This window comes from Neovison vison, chromosome 2, assembly GCF_020171115.1.
Source record: "Neovison vison isolate M4711 chromosome 2, ASM_NN_V1, whole genome shotgun sequence".
In the NCBI taxonomy this organism is placed as follows: Eukaryota; Metazoa; Chordata; class Mammalia; order Carnivora; family Mustelidae; genus Neogale; species Neogale vison.
In genome coordinates, this window is record NC_058092.1 from 198,114,554 (window position 1) to 198,134,322 (window position 19,769).

Here is a 19,769-nt window from a genome sequence, read left to right on the forward strand (position 1 = left end):
GGATGGTGGGAGGAGCTGAAGCCCCCACCATTTGCCACTCGTCTTACCCATGCCACCCCATCCAAACAGACAAGAGTGCTGATTTTTGTTAACATAGTTTTGGCACCAGTCCCATAGTCCTGCTGCCTTGCACCTCTTCTGTATAGGAATTCTGGACCTGGTGCTGACTGAGTTTACTGCTCTACCCCCAACCTGCTTCTCCTCTCATATTGTTTCATTCAGGGCATGGCAGGTCCCACCCAGTCATTGAAACTGGAAACCTGGGAGTCATCCTATGTGTCTGTCTTCTCCTACCACTGCTCCTTCTGACAAGAGTTACCACAGGCCACCATATTTATTTCCTGATCTGTCTGGGAACTGTTCCTTTCTCTCCTCCTCAGGACCCTTCCTGCCTCCAAACATCTCTTTTCTAGGTATCTCCCCAGCTTCCTGACCTTGTCTCCTTTTGGCTGCCCATCTACCGCTAACCCACCGCCCACACAGCAGGTAGTGATATCTCTTCAAAAATAAATCTGGTCAGTTAATGGTCTTGCTTAACATTTGTAAATGGCTTCCCATGACCATTCAGTAGCGCCCACACTAACTGCAAACAGGACCCCACGCACTAGCACTGTGGATTACTATAGCCTCTTAACCTGTCACGGACTTACCTTCTCTTCTTGGCCATCCTGGGAGTCAGCATTCCGTCCTTGGTCCTTCCACCACACTCTTGCATTTCCCCATTACTTAATAATTGACTGTTTATGGAAATCTTTCTCACCTGTTTACACAAGAAACAGCTATAAACAATGGCTATTTGGAGTGCATTTATGGGTTAGTCAAACTGTGAAAACTCTGAATACTTTTCCACAGCAGCACATGCCTTGGATTATCATTTTTCCCCCATCTATATCGAGGCAGGATACTGATGAAATTTAGAACCGAAACGGCAAAAGGATGCCATGTTGATGCAGCTTAGCTGGGAGCTGAGTTCCTTTTGTCACATACAAACCTTATTTTAAAAACCAAAACATTTCACTAAGTAAATTCTTAGGGCTGCATTTCCATTTGCAAATCAGGTGTCCCCTTATCTAAGCCTAACTCAAGGTCTCATTGATGCAAAAAAGTAGGTATAAATAGACGATTTCAAAATAATTTTCAGATTCAAGGGAGAACCCGTGGACAAAGGTTTTATCTTTTATTTCTGATGAAGCGCTTTGAATGACAGAGGCTCCTTGCATTTGCAGAATGGGTGCAAGGCATCCAGGGTATGCCTGCGGTCCAAGACAGAAGGCCAGTAGTGAGGACAATTCTGTTCTGCTGTGATCATCGCCACGGAGACCCCTACAGAGTCTCCTTCCATACTTGTGACTTTTCGGTGATGGTAGGTTCAGGAGGCCCTGAAGAAAAGTAGGCATCGATTAGATAAGAAACTGATTGAGTTTGGGATCCAGGTTTTCAGAAATAAGCTTGAGGTGCCACGGGACGAATCAGGAGGGACACTAATTCAGCCTGGGACTGGGCAGCAAAGGGTTTCTAGAAAAGGAAATTCCTGAGCTAAGGCTGGAGCGAAGAACTGGAGCCCAGCCCAAGCTGAACCAGAACTTATATACTAATTACTGAATGGCACTGGGCTGTATTTGAAGTAAGGCTCATTAGGAGTTTTACAGTTTGTTTTCTTTCCCCCTCAACATAAACACTGATGGACCAATCACTTTCTAGAAGGAAAAGGAAAGGTAACGAAAATTAATTGAGCGTCGACTCTATGCCAACTGTTTTCCATATATTCTCATTTAACTTTCACATTTGTCTCACTAGATTTGATTTATTTATTTATCCCCATTTTATAGATGAAGAGATTGGGATTTAGAGAGGTTGACAAAGTCCATACAAGGTCAAAAATTAGGAAGTTCAGCCAGAATTTTGACTCCAAAGTTGATGTTCTTCCCACCGCATCGTATTGTTTAGCCTGTTCTGAAGTGTCTGTCTACCGGGGGCGTGCAGAGGCAGTCAAGAGAACAGTGGATTGACTTCAAGTTTTAAAGACAAAAGGAAAGAAAAAGACGTTTTCTATAAGCGATTTGGCCATCTCCTTTGGTCATAGAAAGTTCTGGAAGAGGACTTCTGGGCTACTCCTCTGACTGGCATTGCAGCACCCTCCCTCGCCAAGCCAGATCTGCTGAATCCGGACTTGGGGAAGGAAGGGTTCATGGAACATCCTTGGGCGTGTCCACTGAGGTCTGCTTTACACAGTTTATAATTTGCTGTAAACAGCTGGCTGTTCCTAATTAAACCTGTATGGTCATGCCTGAACTTTTAGGAAACGAGGACTTCTTTTTATGCTTCTCTTCTCAGTGGTTAAACCAGAGCCTTCTCCAGCCTCATGAGCCTCCTGAACCTGTGAGGTCTTGATCCCCAGTCTCTGCACCGGCGTCTACAAATGCAAAGCAGTCAACAAATCGGGGAGGGGAGTGCTAGTGATGCAGAGCCATCTCCTCCAGAGAGGTGTCCTGTGATTCTATTTAACAGGGCTCTAGGACTCTCCATACGCAGGTTCTCTGCTTTTCAGGCTAGGATCGAAGGGAATACCAATCTATCCATGAACTAAAAGCTGGTGGCTGAGAGTCATATTTTAAGAAACAGTTGCTCAGAATGACTACTTCTCTCTTAGACACATAGACTGGATAAAATTTCCTTAGTCTGAAATTGGTGATAAAAGAAATGAATGGGTTTATGTACCTTAATTTTTTTTTTAACTAAGAAAGCAATATGTATTTAATAAAATCCAAAAAACACGTATAAATAGGAAGAAGAAAAAAGTAATCCTAGTCCTACTACCTGGAGACAATCACAATTAGTATTTTGGCCTATTTTCTACATTTTATTTTATACTATTTAAAAATTTTTAAGTTTATTTATTGTAATGTGGCAAGAATCCCTCTTACATAACCATAATTTTATGCCTATTGAACAGCAGTTCTCTATTTCTGGTGCTTTGCAAATTCGGGGCACGTGGGTGGCTCAGTTGGTTGGGAGACTGCCTTCCGCACAGTTCGTGATCCAGGAGTCCCCAGATCGAGTCCCACATCGGGCTCCCTGCTTGGCAGGGAGTCTGCCACTCCCTCTGACTCTCTCCCCTCTCAGGCTCTCTCTCTCTCTCAAGTAAATAAATAAGATCTTTAAAAAAAAAAAAGAACAAAAACAGAGTAAGAAATGATCCCTGAAAGTAGTCTTTCTACCATTTGTTTTGAATGGTGAGAATAGAAACGGGGAAAGAATCAATTTAGGAGATGGGCTCAGATACTGTTACAAGGCCTGAGCTGAGCAGGTCATGGTCTCTACCATCACTGACCAACAGAACTTTCTGTGATGATGGAAATGTTCTATATCCACACTCTTCCGAGATGCGGCTATTGAGCACAAGTGTGCCTAGACTGAGAAATTTAATTTTATTTATTTTTATTTTTTTAAAGATTTTATTTATTTATTTGACAGAGAATGAGATCACAAGTAGGCAGAGAGGCAGGCAGAGAGAGAGGAAGGGAAGCAGAGAGCCCAGTTTGGGGCTCGATCCTAGGACCCTGGGATCATGACCTGAGCCGAAGGCAGAGGCTTTAACCCACTGAGCCACCCAGGCGCCCCTTATTTACTTTTAACTAATTTAAAACTTACGTAGTCACACCAGCAAGTGACTATTTATGGGGTGGTTCAGGTCCACACAGATGATTTATAAAGGGGTTACTTGCTGGTCTCAGAGTGTACAGTGGGCAGGGATTGAAACTTGGCTTTAGAGTGCTGTATCTGCCATTTCAAACAATGACGTAGCTCCGAATACCTTCTCAGCAATGAGAAAGGCCACTCCAAGAAAAAAATATGGAGACGGGCTCACAATTAGTCTCTGAAAAGGAAGTCAGTCATTAGCTACCTTCTGACATCCTAGCAATTAACCAGTCTTGGGAGAAGAGCAGGTATCTCCAGAGAGGTGCCAAATAAATAGGAGATAAGAGACTATAAAAATGAAAAGCCTTTCGGTCTTTCATCACAGGATAATCCAATGCATGTGAATTAATGGCAAACGGCTCGCTAATAGCCTTTGTGAGGAAATAGGAGCAGTGTAGCAGGATATCCTTTTTCCGCACTAAAGCACCCAATTCTTTCAATTTTATATACAGCGGAAGCAATTAATTGTACTAGAAAGAAATCCACAGCTGGCTTTTCCTGATGGCCCCATAAGCAACAAGCACTATTGTTCAGCTTCCGGGATAGATGTAAAGTCATTCTACTGCACGGCTGAGGTTTTTCTGATTGTTCAGTTTGACTTTCCAAAGACAAAAACCTGGGTAAAAACCACGTTGCAATTCTTCTGGTCATGGCATGTTTTCAGTATAAGCAGCTGTCAAAAGTTAATTTTTTATCTGTAATATAATCCATGCATGTGACTTCATGCTAGTGTTTCTTCTAAACTTTGTGACTGAATCCTAAGTTATTCACTTTTGTTTGTTTTCCATGTTTATATGCAGTTGAACTCTACTGTTTCTGCTTTTGTGGTTAACATTCATAGTGTGGCTATTCGAGGATTGTGCATAACAAACAAATACAATTAGATGTCAAAAACCTAGAAACTCAACATTTCAAACTACTGGCCTGGGTTGTGTTGTTTTGCCTTTTAGAACCATTAAAATACATTGTATTTCATCAGTTCTTAAAAGCGCATTATTGGACGTTTTATAGTCTTTGAATTTTGAAAGTATAACAATGAAAGACTTTTGTTATTCAAAAGAACATCTACCTTGATCAAATAAATAAAAATTTTGGTTAATTATACATCTTACATGGGATTCTAACTGACTTAATTCTGACAAATACGCATCCTGCTGCTTTCATTTCTTCCAAATGCCATGAAAGGTATAAAGTACATAATGTTATACAATAAAATGTTACATATATATGTTACAGTAACATGATATGAAATATATAATATTATAATGAATATTATATAAAATACATAATGTTAAACAATAAAAAAGTGGATTCTTATTTATTTATTTATTCAACAGAGAGAAACAACAAGAGAGGAACACAAGCAGAGGGCTGCTGGAGAGGGAGATACTGGGATCATGACCTGAGCTGAAGGCAGACGGTTAACGACTAAGCCACCCAGGCACCCTAAGAAGCAAATTTTTGAAGCAAGCCAGGGATAAGGCTCCCAGCCTACAGCTCGAGTCATACTTTTCTGTTATTCAATAGGGCCAGGTGGAGGGTGCCTGGGCGCCTGTGTGGCTCAGTCAGTTAAGCATCTGCCTTTGGCCCAGGTCATGGTCTCAGGGTCTTGGGATTAGGCCCTGAGTCAGCCTCCCTGCTTGATGGGGAGCCTGCTTCTCCTTCTCCCTCTGCTCCTCTCCTCCTGCTTGTGCACACACACACATTCTCTCTCTCAAATAAACAAATAAAATCTTTTTAAAAAATGTAAAAAAAGAGAAATCTGGAAAAACTGAGCAAGATCAGTTAAAGAGGGAATGACCATTAGGAGGATACTTAGTAACTAATTCTGGTAGACAGTGAGGAAGACAGGTGTTAAGGTGCATAGCAAACTAAATGTAAAATAATCTACATTTTTATAGAAACACTGACAGGTATTGGTTCCTGGTTGACTATCTATATGATTCTGCTTCTACATCAAAGAAGTGTGGAAGTTGTTTTAAAGAGCATATAGAACTCTAGAACTCGTTTTATTTATTGAAAAACAGTTGTTAAAATTTAAAGTCAAGGATATAACCCTGTCTTTGTTGATCAAAATAAACGACTGAGGGCAAACTATCCATAGAGAACAAACTGAAATATCAACTCTTTTAAGGGCAATAAATCCTGACTCAGAAGCAAATACCAAATGAAGGAATTATTTTTTTACTAGATTTTAAGTTTGAGAGGAGTCCAAGAAAATGCCTAGTTCATCCATCCATTCCTTCATTTATTTAAGGATAGGAGTCCAATAAAATGCCTAGTTGGTTCGTTCGTTCATTCATTCATTCATTCATTCATTCATTCAATAAGTATTAACTAACCACCTACTGGTGTGCCAGGCAGTATGCTAATCCTAGGGATATAGTGGAGTGAAAATAAGATAGTTTCTGTCCCCCAGGGCATGGATAGGCACCAACATGTGTGGTGTATAAACTAGTATGCCTGGTCACATTGGTGGCACCACACCACACCTGTGAAGACATCTGGATTACTGTGTAGACCACATCCAGTAGGTACAGTATGACTCAGCATTCCTGATCCAGGACTGTACTTCTCCAGTTATTGGTCTGAATCCTCATTCCCGACACCTTGTCTTCCTTTGTCTAGTCATTCACAAGGTCATCATACTCAGCTCCAGATGCGGGCATTTCTGGGCCACTCGTCCCAAAGGAATTCTTGAGTAGGACCAACATTGAGGAGTAGTAAGAAGAATTAGGTGTGGGTTTTTACATTTATGAAGATACACACACACACATCTGCTATACTTTGGTTATTCATTAACTTGATAAAAGCAATACATACACACACATCTATATGCACACATAAAAAATATTTAGTTGTTTTGTTTTTATCTGGTTAACAAATAAAGTATACTAAGCCATAAACCCACTGCCCTCAGGAAAGGGAAAGGCAGGGTGGGGGACTGCTAAGAATGGAGAAGGAAAAGGTTTACTGTGGGCTGGGGTGGGGAGGCCCCAGCTCCAGGTGTTCTGTGGGAGGAATTCTAGCCCTCTAGGCAGTACCTGATAGTCACAGAGCTGTAAGTAAACAGCAGGTGGTAGTCCAGGAGAGCAGCAGGCATCAGGATGCCCAACTTGAGGTTATGGGGAAAGGAGGCCTGACAGATGGATAGAATACAGGCAGAGAATCTAGAAACGAAGAGCCGGAGGTCGATAAGTGTTGCTACCAAGGGTAAGAGTGCACAGCAGAGTGTATTGCAGGGCTGGGGCTGACTCTAGAGAGCAGAGTCCGGAGAACAGGCAGGGAAAAATCAGGTTCCACACAGGTTAATAGGCCAGGGCTTCAAGCATAAGAAAGAGGCTGTGAGTCAGAAAGGAGCCAAGGTTGGGACTCCCCACGTTAAGTAGCAAATGTAGCAGGAGGCTGGGTTCTGGCTTGGGACAGGAGCTCTGAGACTCTTCCTGCCACAAGGCCAAGAAAGGATTAGGTTCTGTTTAAGGGGTATACAGAAAGCAGGGAGAGGACTCCAGTGACTGTGGGCTAGGGAGGACCACGCAGTGGCTACTTCGCAGCAAGAGCTTCAGTAAACCATCTTTGAATCATAGTAAACAAGTGCTCTGAAGCAAAGAGAAATGGAAATGGGAAAAGGAGCAAGTAACTGAGAAGTAAAAACAGAAGGAAAAATAAAAAGGAAAGAAATCCATTACAAAGAAAAGAACAAATGCAGATTTTTTGAACTTTATTTTATGCACGGATTTTAGATAACCACTTTTTTCTTAAACACAATTTCTGTTTTGGTTTGTTCCTTCTAAATCATAACAGGTTATTACTAACCAGTAGAATAATGTATTAGTGGCCATGCTGAGAAATGTAGCTGTTTCCTCTACCTTTTACAATGCTTTTGTCCATTTAACACTGGGTTTTAAGCTAACCTAAAGTATCACCCTGCCAAGGGCATTCCTTCAGTAGTTCCTCCTTACTGGGCTCTAACTTACCTCCATATCCAGAGCCTGAGGGCTGCCTTTGCTTCACAAAATCTTTACAAGAAATGACTTTGGATGGATTAACTTGAATCCATCAAAACTATTGCCTTCCCTGAAAATGGCAGAACCCAGTTACCCTCATCCACCCTTATTGTTTCCAACATAGTCCATGCCACCCTCAAAAGCTAGGTCTTGATAGAGGAAATTCTATTCTTATCTCACTCATGTGTTTAAAGGTATGAGCACTTGCTGTGTTCCAGGAGCTAGGCTCTGAGGAGAGAGCTGAGAATAAGAGGGACAAGGTCTTTGCTCTCATGGAGTTTACATTCGGGGGGTGGAGGGCAGAGAAATTCAGACCATAAACCAATAACTAAACAAACAAGGTTATTTCAATTAGTAAAAAGTGGTATAAAGAAAACAAAATTGGCTGTGGGTGCTAATTTAAGGCAGGCAATCAGGGAAGGTGTCTGAGGATCTGCGAACTGTAGAAGGGTAATTTTACATTCTAAACTAAGGCTATGTGATTTGAGTATGCAACTGCCACTCTTGGGGCCTACACCTCAAACTGTGCAGAGGAAGAAAAGGTCGCTTCCAGCCATTCTATTAACCTTCTTAAAGGAAAGCCATCACATTAGAGAATGTTAAAATTGGACATTGAGGGGCACCTGGGTGGCTCAGTGGGTTAAAGCTTCTGCCTTCAGCTCAGGTCATGATCCCAGGGTCCTGGGATTGAGCCTGTTTCCTCCCCTCTCTCTCTCTGCCTGCCTCTCTGCCTACTTGTGATCTCTGTCAAATGAATAAAATCTTGAAAAAAAAAAATTGGACCTTGAGGTGTTGCTGGAGTTTGGGGGCCAGACAATACGTGTCCAGATGTCTCCTTGGGCTTCCTGGCTGCTCTGTTCATTTAGTGGGCAAACTGGAGAAACAAGCTGGCATGCATACACATGCCAGTAACCAGAGAGAACACCATGCCCTACTCAGTGGTAGGTAGGTAGGGTGCCTGCTGTGAAAATGGGAAGGTTTTAAGCTTGGTCAGTACCTGTGCTTTATCTAAAGAGAACAAAAGAATGTCAAGTAATCCAAAGACTTGAAAAGAAGATCCTTCCATAGAGATGCAAAGATACCATAAGAGGATGCCTCTATTTTGTTATCATTTTTACAGTGGCATATAACAAAACCCAGGCAACACTGATTTGCTAGTTTCAGAAATTTGATGTACCAAAGTTTTAAACTGAAATTCTTGTCTATTTCATGGACTGACTCATATGCCTAAAAATCGAAGCAAGCTTCAGACGGTATTTTAACACACTTGTCATGATTTTATCTGCCATGACACATTGCTCAGCATACATCATTGAGTTCTTTGGCCAATGTGTCTGACTCTCCTTCAGTAAAAGCTTCACCCTTTCCCCTAAAAATAAAGCAGAAATGTAGAAAACTTGAAAAAGTGACAAGTTTTAGATGATGAAAGGAAATTCATGGTTGATGCAAGAAAACTCATATTATCATACATTTTCCCTGCACAGCAAGATACTACAACTCTTGACTCTCAAACCTGAAACAGCTCAAGAGTTCATTAAAAAAAACGAGAATTGGGCGCCTGGGTGGCTCAGTTGGTTAAGCAACTGCCTTCGGCTCAGGTCAGGGTCCGGAGTCTCCGGATGGAGTCCCACATGGGGCTCCCAGCTCCACGGGGAGTCTGCTTCTCCCTCTGACCTTCTCACCTCTCATGCTCTCTCTCACTGTCTTCTCTCAAATAAATAAATAAAATCTTAAAAAAAAAAAGAGAGAATTGCCGGAGTTGAAAAAAAAAACAATAACAAAACCTTGGAATTACAGAAGGTATCTGAGGCATAAAGGGCAAATGTGGTTTGTAAAAGGAAAAAAGAAAAAAAAATCTTTAAACAAGAATGTAAAAGAATTTAGACATTTAAACAAGATTAAAAGGGAATTCTCTGGAATCTAAACATCTCTTTAGGGAGAATGCGTATAAAAACAAATTCCAGTGCTTGGCACATTCTTTTTCTTCCCTTTTTCTTCTTACCTAGCTGAAAAATGATTTTATAAAAGGACTTAAAAAGAGTTATCTTATGTAGAGACTTAATTTAACACGATACATAACTGTTGCAACACTGAGCAAAGAGATTAAGGTTACACGTGGTTGTTAAAAGGGGGCCTATATTCTTTTCTTCGGATACAGGATACTGAATACGTTTAACAGCATTTTCCCCGAAGAATGAGAGAAATGCTAGAAGAAAAGTAGTGACAATTAATTGCATTTTCCAAAGGGAGGGAATGAGACTCCGGAGGGCACACGAGGTCCTAAGAGTGAGCCAAGGTAGAGGCGGGAGCAATATTTATAGTCCGCTGACTTCAGCTGGCCCGGCCACTCTTCTGCCTTAGGAGTTCACGGGCTCGCAGGTCACAGGGCCCTGGGCGGCCGGGCCTCCCGGCTGCGGGGGAGGGGTGGGGGGGCGGAGATGCCTTGTCTCCCCGCAGCTGCCTCGGAGCCCGCCCACCTGCGCCGGCCTACCTAGGCTTCGGCACACTGGCAGAGAGCCCAGCCCAGGAACCGGGGCGCGGTGGGTGGATAATGGATGTAGTGTGGCCACACTCTCCTTTCTTTGTCGCTACGACCACTACCACGACCTGGCAAGTCCTCGCCATGGTGTGTGAGTGCTGGCGCTCACATGGAGCATTAGAGTGTGTCAGAGAAGGGGTCCATGCGAAGGGATCCGGGAGGCCGGCCCGTCCCAGAGGTCCCGGCGGTGTCCGCGTCCCTCCACGGCGCTCCGTCGTGTGCGTCTCGCGCGCGGCGTCTGTAGGACGCGGCTCCCGGAGACGAGGCGGCCCCGCTGCGGCGGCGGGAGGGCTGCTCGGTGGGGAGGGGCCGGTGGGGAAGCGCGGAGGAGAAAGCCCCCCCAACGGCAGCCAGGCGCCCCGCTGCCGGGGACAAGGGCCCGCAGCCGGCAAGGGGGCGCCGAGCCTCGCGGACCCTTCGGGCGCTTCCGCCGTGCGCTCGGCTACTTTCGCGTCCGGGGCGGGGCGGGGCGGGTGCCTTCCCAGTGCGCGCGCGCGGCTCCGAGTCTGGCGGAGGCCCGCCCCTCCCCCCGGCCCCCGCGCCCGCGCCCGCGCCGGCCCCCCCACCCTCCCGCCCGTGCGAGTGTCGGCGGCGGCGGCGGCTGCTGCCGAGATTGGAATCCGCCTGCTGGCGCTCGACGAAGGAGGAGGGAGGAGGGCGGGGAGAGCGAGCAGGAAGGCTCGGACTTCGGCGCGTCCGTCCGCGCGAGACGAGGATCGCACGGCCGCGCGAGGGGCGACCGGGCCGGGGCCGCTGCACGCCGAGGGCGGAGGCCGAGCCTGGCCCCCGCCGCGCCCCGGCGGCTCGCCGCGCCCACCCCGCTCCGCGCCGAGGGCTGGACGATGAGTTCCCCGGGGGCCGGGTGAGTTGGCTAGTCTGTGAGTGCGTGTGCGCGTCGGGAGAGGCCGGCGGCGGCGACGAAGGCGGGGAGGCCGGCGCGGGCGCAGACGCGGGGCGAAGTTTCGGGGGTAGCCGGGCGCGCGCGGGAGGCCCGATCGGGGTGCAGCCCGGCCCGACCGCCTCGCGGGGTCCGCGCCGTCCCGGCTGGGTCAGGCCGCGGCCCGCTGGGCCCCACCGCCTGGCAGCCCCATCCCGGGCCCGGGCCCGGCCCCGCCGGAGACCCCGGCCCCCCGGACGCCCGACGTCTGCTCCTCGCAGCTCCCCGCGGCGGCCCCGCCGCCCGGCCCCTCTTTTGTTCCCCACCCCCGGGTTTCAGGGAGAGTTTGGGGAGGCGGTGTGGGCGAAAGCCGCCTCCGAGGACGCTTCTTGAATCCTTAAATGGGAAAGGCGCTCACCTCTCTCGCCCTGGAGCTGCGAGGCTGATAGTCGCGATTTGTCTCTCTCCGCTTCGGCGAAGGAGGGGGGAAAAATGTTCTGTGGGGTGGTAGAGCCAGGGGTGCTGCAAGCCCCCCCCCCAAAAAAAAACTTGCCCGCGGGAGGGTGCCAGGTTTCTCCGAGGTTCACCTGTTGCCTGCGCGGCCTCCGCTGCCATGTCTGTTGTGATTCTGCACTTCAGTTTCTGAAAACTTTCTGCGGGATTGAGTGTAACCTACCCCCCGCCACCCTCCTCCCCACCCGCCCCCCCCCACCGGGTCTTTCCAGACTCCTAGTGGAAAGATTTGGCAGGAAAAAAAAAAATAGCTTGCGTCAGGAAAGAAAAATAATGTGCGATGTGTTAAGGGTCTGGCGTTTTGTGACTGTGACTTGTATACTCGTCCATGCTCTCGGATGTTTTACTTGGTCGGGGGGCTGCAGTTTTTCTCTTTCAAATAAATGGTTACCAAACTCTTTTGAGTACACAGTGCGAACTTGGCTCATTCACCTGTGTGACGTCATTTAATTCTTGTGATAACCCTAGTTATTGTGTTCATTTTTTAGGCGAGGAAACCGAGACACAAAGAGGTTCAGTAGCTTGTCTGGGTGAGCTGGGATTTGAACCCAGGGTTTTCTCTGCTGTTCAGGAACTGTCAGAGCGAGATTTAGGATGAGTTTAAAAGCAACAACAAAACCTCTTTTTGCAAACAGTTCTATGTTTAGAGCACTTTGCAGTACTTGAAATGATCGCTGTTTTGTTACTTGAGTTGAAAACAATTCTCTATTATTTACTTAGGAGAGTTCAACTCTGAATTGCAGTAGAAAGTAACTTAATGCTTATCACTGTTTTCAGTTGAAATAAAAAGTCTGTGAACGAGTATTATTTAAATATTTGAACTTAAAGCAAAAATATGGGCAGTTCTGAGCTAGAAAGGGGTTGAGTTTACAAAAGAGTGATGGAAATTTAGAATACCCTTTCATAGAACCAGTATTCCACTCGTGTTTTTGGGTGTTCCCCCTCTGCACAGTGTTCGTGGAACTCACTTAAAACGTTTTGTCACTTCTCCACCCCCTTTACTGAAAAGCTTGAGGCATTCAGTGGAAGCTCCTTCCAGAATGTATTGGGTTACTTCTGTCATCTGTTTTCTTTCCATCTCCGTGGAATGTTTTTTGTCCTTCCTCTTAGTTAACACCTTGTTTCATTTTTCTGCTCTTTCCTGCTTAATGGAGTAGGGATTACTCTCTTTTAGGGTTCTTGAGAGCATAAATGTGCTTAAGATTTTTTCAGTTTACAAAAACCTTTCCTTGAGCATGCTACTCCCTCAAGCTGTCATGTTGCTGTTCTTCCTTTTAAAATTGTATTAACATTAAAAAAAGTCTCCTTCTAAACGTACTAGTTGTTCATTAAAGAAAAATTGTAAAATATTGCAAAATTGAAGCAAAATTAAAAATCAGTCCGCCATAATCTCATCTCTGAAGTTTGCCAACAGCAGTTTACTTTTTCTGCATTTACTTCCTGGCCATCCATTCTCTTCTCTTCTATTTTATTTTAATTTAATTTTTCACTTCTTAACCCCTTGTTATCTGCAGTTCACCTTCACAAGGGCTACCTATAACCTAAATAACACATTTAAGCCCCTTTTCTAAATAATCTCCTTGAGCTTTATGTGATATTTAACATCATCTTCTCATTCTTGAAATGCCTTTCCTTGGCTTTTTTTTTTTTCCTTCACATATCCATTTTATTCAACAGATACTTAGTCATATTCTGACACACCCTGCAAGGCATTTGGATGCAACAGCAGACATTGTCCTTGCTCTCGTGGAGCTTAAGGTCTAGTGGAGGAGACAAGAGATTGAAGAAGGAATTCTGTAGTTAACTGTAACTGATTATAATTAAAGTGCACAGTATTAGAAGAGTTTAAAATGGGGACCCGTCCTGGTGCTGGTGGTGCTGGGACAATCTGGGAAGGCCTTAAAACATCACTTTGGAACCATTCTGAAGGATGAGTAGGAGTAGGACAAAGGGCTTCTGTGGTATACTGACTTTGTTTCCCCCTTTGCCCCTTTCCATTCTTCCTGCTTAATATGTGTTCTCCAAGGTTTCACTTTTCTATATGTCACTAGTCCCTTGACATTTTTATTGTTCAGGCTCTTCTGTCTAAATCATTCTCAGATCTTGGGGCGCCTGGGTGGCTCAGTGGGTTAAGCCTCTGCCTTCGGCTCAGGTCATGATCCCAGGGTGCTGGGATCAAGCCCCACATCGGGCTCTCTGCTCAGCGGGGAGCCTGCTTCCTCCTCTCTCTGCCTGCCTCTCTGCCTACTTGTGATCTCTCTCTCTGTCCAATAAGTAAATAAAATCTTTTAAAAAAAAAAATAAAAAATAAAAAAAATAAATCATTCTCAGATCTCATTCTCTATTTCTCTGCCCGCGGATCCTTGTTTTTCCCGGTTGCTTTATACATACCTCTACCTGGTTGTTCTGGTTCAGACTGAACTCTTCCTTACCAAACTTGTTTCCCTGGTGTTCCTTATTTCTGTTGATGTCATACCAAACACAGACCTTTCTCCATTCCGTCACATCTTACCTGCAGTCTACATCTATTGCTTCTACTGTCACCGTATTGTTCCACTTTATTCCTCGTGATGTGGGTACAAGTCTTGATACATGTCGGTATGAAGGTTATAGACTCATAAAATGAATGGGGCAGTTTTCCTTTTTCTCATTTCAAGAGCATTTTATATATTTTTAAAAGATATTTATTTCAGAGAGAGAGACAGGGCACTGAAGTGTGGGGGAGGGCCAAGGAGAGGGGGATAATCTCAAGATCACTCCATGCTGAGCAGACAGACATAGGGCTTGATCCCACAACCCGGAGATCATGACCTGAGCTGAAACCAAGAATCAGGTGCTGAACTGACAGGCACCCCTTAGAAGCATTTTATAAAGACTGGAATTATCTTGAGAGTTAGGCATATCTCACCTATAACACCATTCAGGCTTTGTTTGTTTCTTCCTTCTCTGTAGAGGACTTTGAATACCATTTCAGTTACTTAAGAACTGTTGGTCTGCGTAGGTTTTGTTTTCTATTTCTTGTGTGAGTTTTAGTGTTTAATATTTTTTCCAGAGATTTATTTATTGAGTTTTCAAATTTGCTGTTACTTTGTTTCCACACAGTTCTTTTTCTTTAAATTTCTTTGATTTGATATAAATTTATATGCAACAGTATATATTGTGTATGTATTTGTATATTTGTTGATTGATTGATTCATTGTTTTTTTTTTGTTTTTTTTTTTGTTTTTTTTTTTTTTTGCTAACTGAATCAGGTTCTCATTGCACCTGGGCCAGTGTTAAAATCTTTTCGCCTTCACTTTCAGGTTTATCTGGGTTCTTTTATGCCATTTTGCTTAAGTTAATATTGAAGCCCAGTTTGTCACTTCTCTACTTAGAAGTTTCCAGTGTCTTTTATTAAATGAAGTTCTTTCCAGGGAATTTATCTCAGATTTCCTTTATTCTTGTCTCCCGCTATTTTTGCTTTCTGCACATGTGCTTTTCCCCCTTTCTGAAGTTGTTCCCATTTTCTTCTGAATGAAATCCCTTTTGAAGGGATTCCTTTGGAAGGAAGGGTTTTTTGGTTAAGGACAATTTTTATCTAGTATTTTCTTACTGCACTTACTAATTTGTCTTTTGAAAAAAATCAGCTTTATTGTGGTGCCTGGCTGGCTCAGTTGGTGGAGCATGGAACTCTTGATCTCTGGGTGGTGAGTTCGAGCCCATCTTGGTTGTAGTGATTACTTAGAAATAAAATCTTCCAAAAAATCAACTTTATTGAAGTATCATTTATATATAGTGATATGCACATGTTGATAATGCAGTTCTGTGAGTTATTTGGTTTTATATAGCTATTATACAAAATATATATATATTATACAAAATATATATAGTTTTACTACTAACCTGCCACCTGGGTCTGTAACTGACTTTGTTGCATTTTAAAATGAATAAGTGGAGAAAGGCTTGTGTCTAGCCTAGTAGTGGCTGGACATCAGTTATAGTAGTACCGATCCAGTTTTCAGATTAGGGGAGCAGAGAGCCATAAAGAGAAAGGAAAATGGGTTTCCCCTCAGGCTATATTTTGAACTAGGAAGTCCTTCCCTCTTCCACTTTTTATTAGTGTTTATGTTTTTAGAATAACTTTAAATATTTCAACGTCCAAACCGACAAAGTCAGTCTAACTTTTTAACACTTATAAGATTAAATGCTGAGTTGTATTGAAGTTACAAGATGCACCATACTTTTATGGGCCACTCATAAAGAAAATCTGCTTCTAGTTAATTTCAAGAAGCCATCAATTGTAAGATGGACCCTATTTTCAGAGATGCTAAAATATGAAAAATATGTGTGCCTTAGGACTGACAAAAAGGGTTTTTCTCAGTTAAGCAAAGCTCCCATTCCTTTAGTATAGATGTAGGGAAGAATTTAAACCACACTTATGTGGGAGTGACTTGTAGTTCTGTTGTTACTATGAAAAGTTTTTGTTTTTGTTTTTGTGTGTGTTTTTTTTTTTTTAAAGATTTTATTTATTTATTTGTCAGAGAGAGAGAGAGCGAGTACAGGCAGACAGAGTGGCAGGCAGACAGAGTGGCAGGCAGAGTCAGAGGGAGAAGCAGGCTTTCTGCGAAGCAAGGAGCCCGATGTGGGACTCGATCCCAGGATGCTGGGATCATGACCTGAGCCGAAGGCAGCTGCTTAACCAACTGAGCCACCCAGGCGTCCCTGTTTTTGTTTTTTTAAAGAGGATGCTTGTTAAACTTTTTTTTAACAAGTAAAGCATTTTGGGCAGGATAGAGAAATATTTATTTTTGGATAGGGTCTCCTACAACTAGTTATGCCAATCTGATTGTGAGGCAGTTGACCCTCAGCTTTCTGAGAGCTTAATTTTCACAAAATCGTGCAGATAATGTAAAGGCGGAATTGTGGGAGAGTTGTGATAGCCAATTTTATGGACTCTTTTAAAGAGAATACCCAGTACTTATGTGTCATCATTAACAATCATCATATACTTAGTTTTTTAAAAAGTAAATACAAAAATCATTGTAAATGTTTGGATATTTTTCTAAATCATAGTTGTATATCAGTTTTTGTAGCTAATATTTTAAAGGCTATTAGTTCTTTAAAAATGGAAATAAAATGATGTGCCTAGAGATCCCCAGTAGTGGTTTTGGAAGATAGCACTAGGTTAGAGCAGGGCTTTAGTAGATCAGAGTGTGGAGGGCCCAGTGGGTCCCCAAACCAAGTTTATATAGACATCAACTAGGTAGGTAAGGAAATTATTTTTTAGTATCTTTTATTAAAAACAGGTGAATTTGAGCTACTCTGGTGTCATTCCATTTTTATACTTTTATGGTTCTGATTAACTTTTTTTTTTTTTTTTTAAGATTTATTTATTGGAGAGAGCATGAGAGAACACAGTGGAGAAGGGGCAGAGGGAGAGAGAAACTCAGACTTCCTGCCGAGCACAGAGCCTGACACCGGTCATTAGCACAGCCCTGAGACCAGGACCTGAGCCCAAATCAGGAGTTGCTCATTGGGTGCCTGGGTGGCTCAATGTGTTAAGCCTCTGCCTTCGGCTCAGGTAATGATCTCAGGGTCCTGGGATGGAGCCCCATATCAGGCTCTCTGCTCAGCAAGGGAGACTGCTTCCCTTCTTCTCTCTCTGCCTGCCTCTCTGCCTACTTGTGATCTCTGCCTATCAAATAAATAAATAAAAATCTTTAAAAAAAAAAGAGAGTTGCTCAACCGACTGTATCAACCAGACGCCGGATGAATTTTGTTTTCTTTAGGGCGTATATATTTGTTTGTACTACTAATTAGGTGTGAAACAGTGGAGCTTGGCTATTCCTCTAGTAGTATACAGTTGGCTACTGATTTAAGAAAGAGGATGGGGTATATCAAGTGTAGGGATAAAATAATCAGATGTACAGTTTAAGGAGATTAGGTATATAGTGGAGAATCATTTTGAAGAGAGGAAGACTGAGGACACTGAAACTTGTAGGGACACTGAAACCTGTTCCATCTTGGCCCAGATTAGGAAGGTGGCAGATAATTAGGGTCTAGAATGGACGGAACTTGGTAATTAGCTATGGGTGAGAGAAGGAATGGGATTGGCAAGAATGACTTGCATATTTCTGGTTTGGAAACGTGATAGGGTAGAGATGAAAAAATGAGAGCTGGTTTGTGAAGGAAAATAGTTTAGTTTTGATAATATGGGGTTTTAACAACCAAGTAGAGATTTCCACTTGGCAGTTACATGTATGGGGCTGGAGTTTGAGAGAAGTTTGAACTGCGAGTAGATATTTGGGAGCAATTGCCATGTAGGTTGTGTATATATATATATATATATATATATATATATATTTTTTTTTTTTTTAAAGATTTTATTTATTTATCAGAGAGAGAGGGCGAGAGAGCAAGCACAGGCAGACAGAATGGCAGGCAGAGGCAGAAGGAGAAGCGGGCTCCCTGCCGAGCAAGGAGCCCGATGCGGGACTCTATCCCAGGACGCTGGGATCATGACCTGAGCCGAAGGCAGCTGCCCAACCAACTGAGCCACCCAGGCGCCCCTAGGTTGTATATTCTATTAATGAGAATTGGGTGGCTTTCTCAAGTGATTTCTGCTTCCAAATGACACACCCAACACAAATTAGCTTAAAGGGGAAAAAGGCTTGTCACCTCCCCCCATACTTCCAAGTTTTTAAAAAGACTAGAAATTCGGATCTCAGTGTTCAGATGATGTAATTAGACGGTCTGTTTTATCTACTCTCCACTCTCTGGGTTTGATTTTCAGGCAGGACTTTTATCTGGCAGAGGATAGCCACTGGCAACTCCAGGCTTATATGGCTCTTACTGCTGCGGAGTCAAGATGTAAGAAGGGTATCTCTTTCCCAGGTGCATCTATTCTGTCATCTGTTTTGTCTCATGGGACTACGTGGAATCTGGGGTGCCATCATTGGCCAGGGCTAGCTTACTGTCCCAGAGCAGTCAGAGAGCCAGTTAAACACCAGCACTGAATGCCTTACTAGAACCATGAGAGATGGGAAAAGTGGTTGTTTCCCCCAAAGAAAGGATGGCTCTAGGCAGGTGAACAGTGTAAATCCACTATCTTTTGCCTCTTCACCTTTTGTAAAGTCATTTTTTGAGTATCTGAAGAAAAATACACACATAAGAGCAATTCTGTGTATAATTACATGGTTATATTATCCTGCTGTACACAGCAAAGAGCCTAGAACAGCCCTGAGAAATACCAGTGTAAGACCTAGGTAGAGAAGATAGTTATTAAATCATTTCACAAATAATTGTCTAATTGTAGTTATATTAAGACTCATGGGGCGCCTGGGTGGCTCAGTCAGTTAAGCGGCTGCCTTTGGCTCAGGGTCCTGGGATTGAGCCCCGCACTGGGCTCCCTGCTCAGTGGAGAGCCTGCATCCCCCTCCTTCTGCCTGCCGCTCTGCCTACTTGTGCTCTCTCTCTGTCAAATAAATAAATAAAATCTTTAAAAATATATATCCATACAGGGGAAGTACAGGGAGCTTATGAGAGTGTGTAATAAAGAAACTTGTCTGTTCAGAGTATAGGTGCTTTGGAAGTCTTTCCTGAGAAAGTAGCCTTGAGAGTAAGACTGTAAACCAGGAAGCAGAAAGAGAATGTTTCTGAAAATATTCAGTGGTTTTTAAAGCAAACTTTTTTTGACTTTTAAAAATTATAAAAGACATGCATCGGAGTGCCTAGGGGTGGCTCAGTCGGTTAAGTGACTGCCTTCGGCTCATGTCATGATCTCAGGGTCCTGGGGATCAAGCTCTGCATCCAGCTCCCTGCTCAGCAAGGTGTCTTTCTCTCTTTCCCTTTGCTACTCCCCCCTGCTCGGGCTCACACACGCTCTCTCTCAAATAATGAAATAAAATAAAATCTCTTTTTTTAAAAAATATTTTATTTATTTATTTGACAGGCAGAGATCACAAGTAGGCAGAGAGGCAGGCAGAGAGAGAGAGAGGAGGAAGCAGGCTCCCTCCCGGCCAAGCAGAGAGCCCGATGCGGGGCTCGATCCCAGCATCGAGATCAAGACCTGAGCTGAAGGCAGAGGCTTTAACCCACTGAGCCACCCAGGCGCCCCAAATAAAATAAAATCTTTTTTTTTTTTTTTTTAAAGATT

General features: G+C 43.6%; 1 protein-coding gene and 1 long non-coding RNA gene across 2 annotated transcripts in view; one reads left to right on the forward strand and one right to left on the reverse strand.

The window, feature by feature from the left end:
- Window positions 1-1,164: 1,164 nt before the first annotated feature.
- On the reverse strand, window positions 1,165-11,805 carry LOC122900859. The gene is made up of 2 exons (XR_006383315.1): window positions 11,541-11,805; window positions 1,165-1,379 (listed from the first exon to the last, which is right to left on the reverse strand). It is a non-coding gene; the product is annotated as an uncharacterized LOC122900859 (long non-coding RNA).
- The window catches only part of BMPR1A (bone morphogenetic protein receptor type 1A), a 139,961-nt gene continuing 131,083 nt past the window's right edge, over window positions 10,892-19,769 (forward strand). Inside the window, exon 1 of the mRNA XM_044239983.1 lies at window positions 10,892-11,107. The gene's annotated coding sequence lies outside the window, so the exon portion shown is untranslated. The remainder of the gene's footprint in view (window positions 11,108-19,769) is intronic.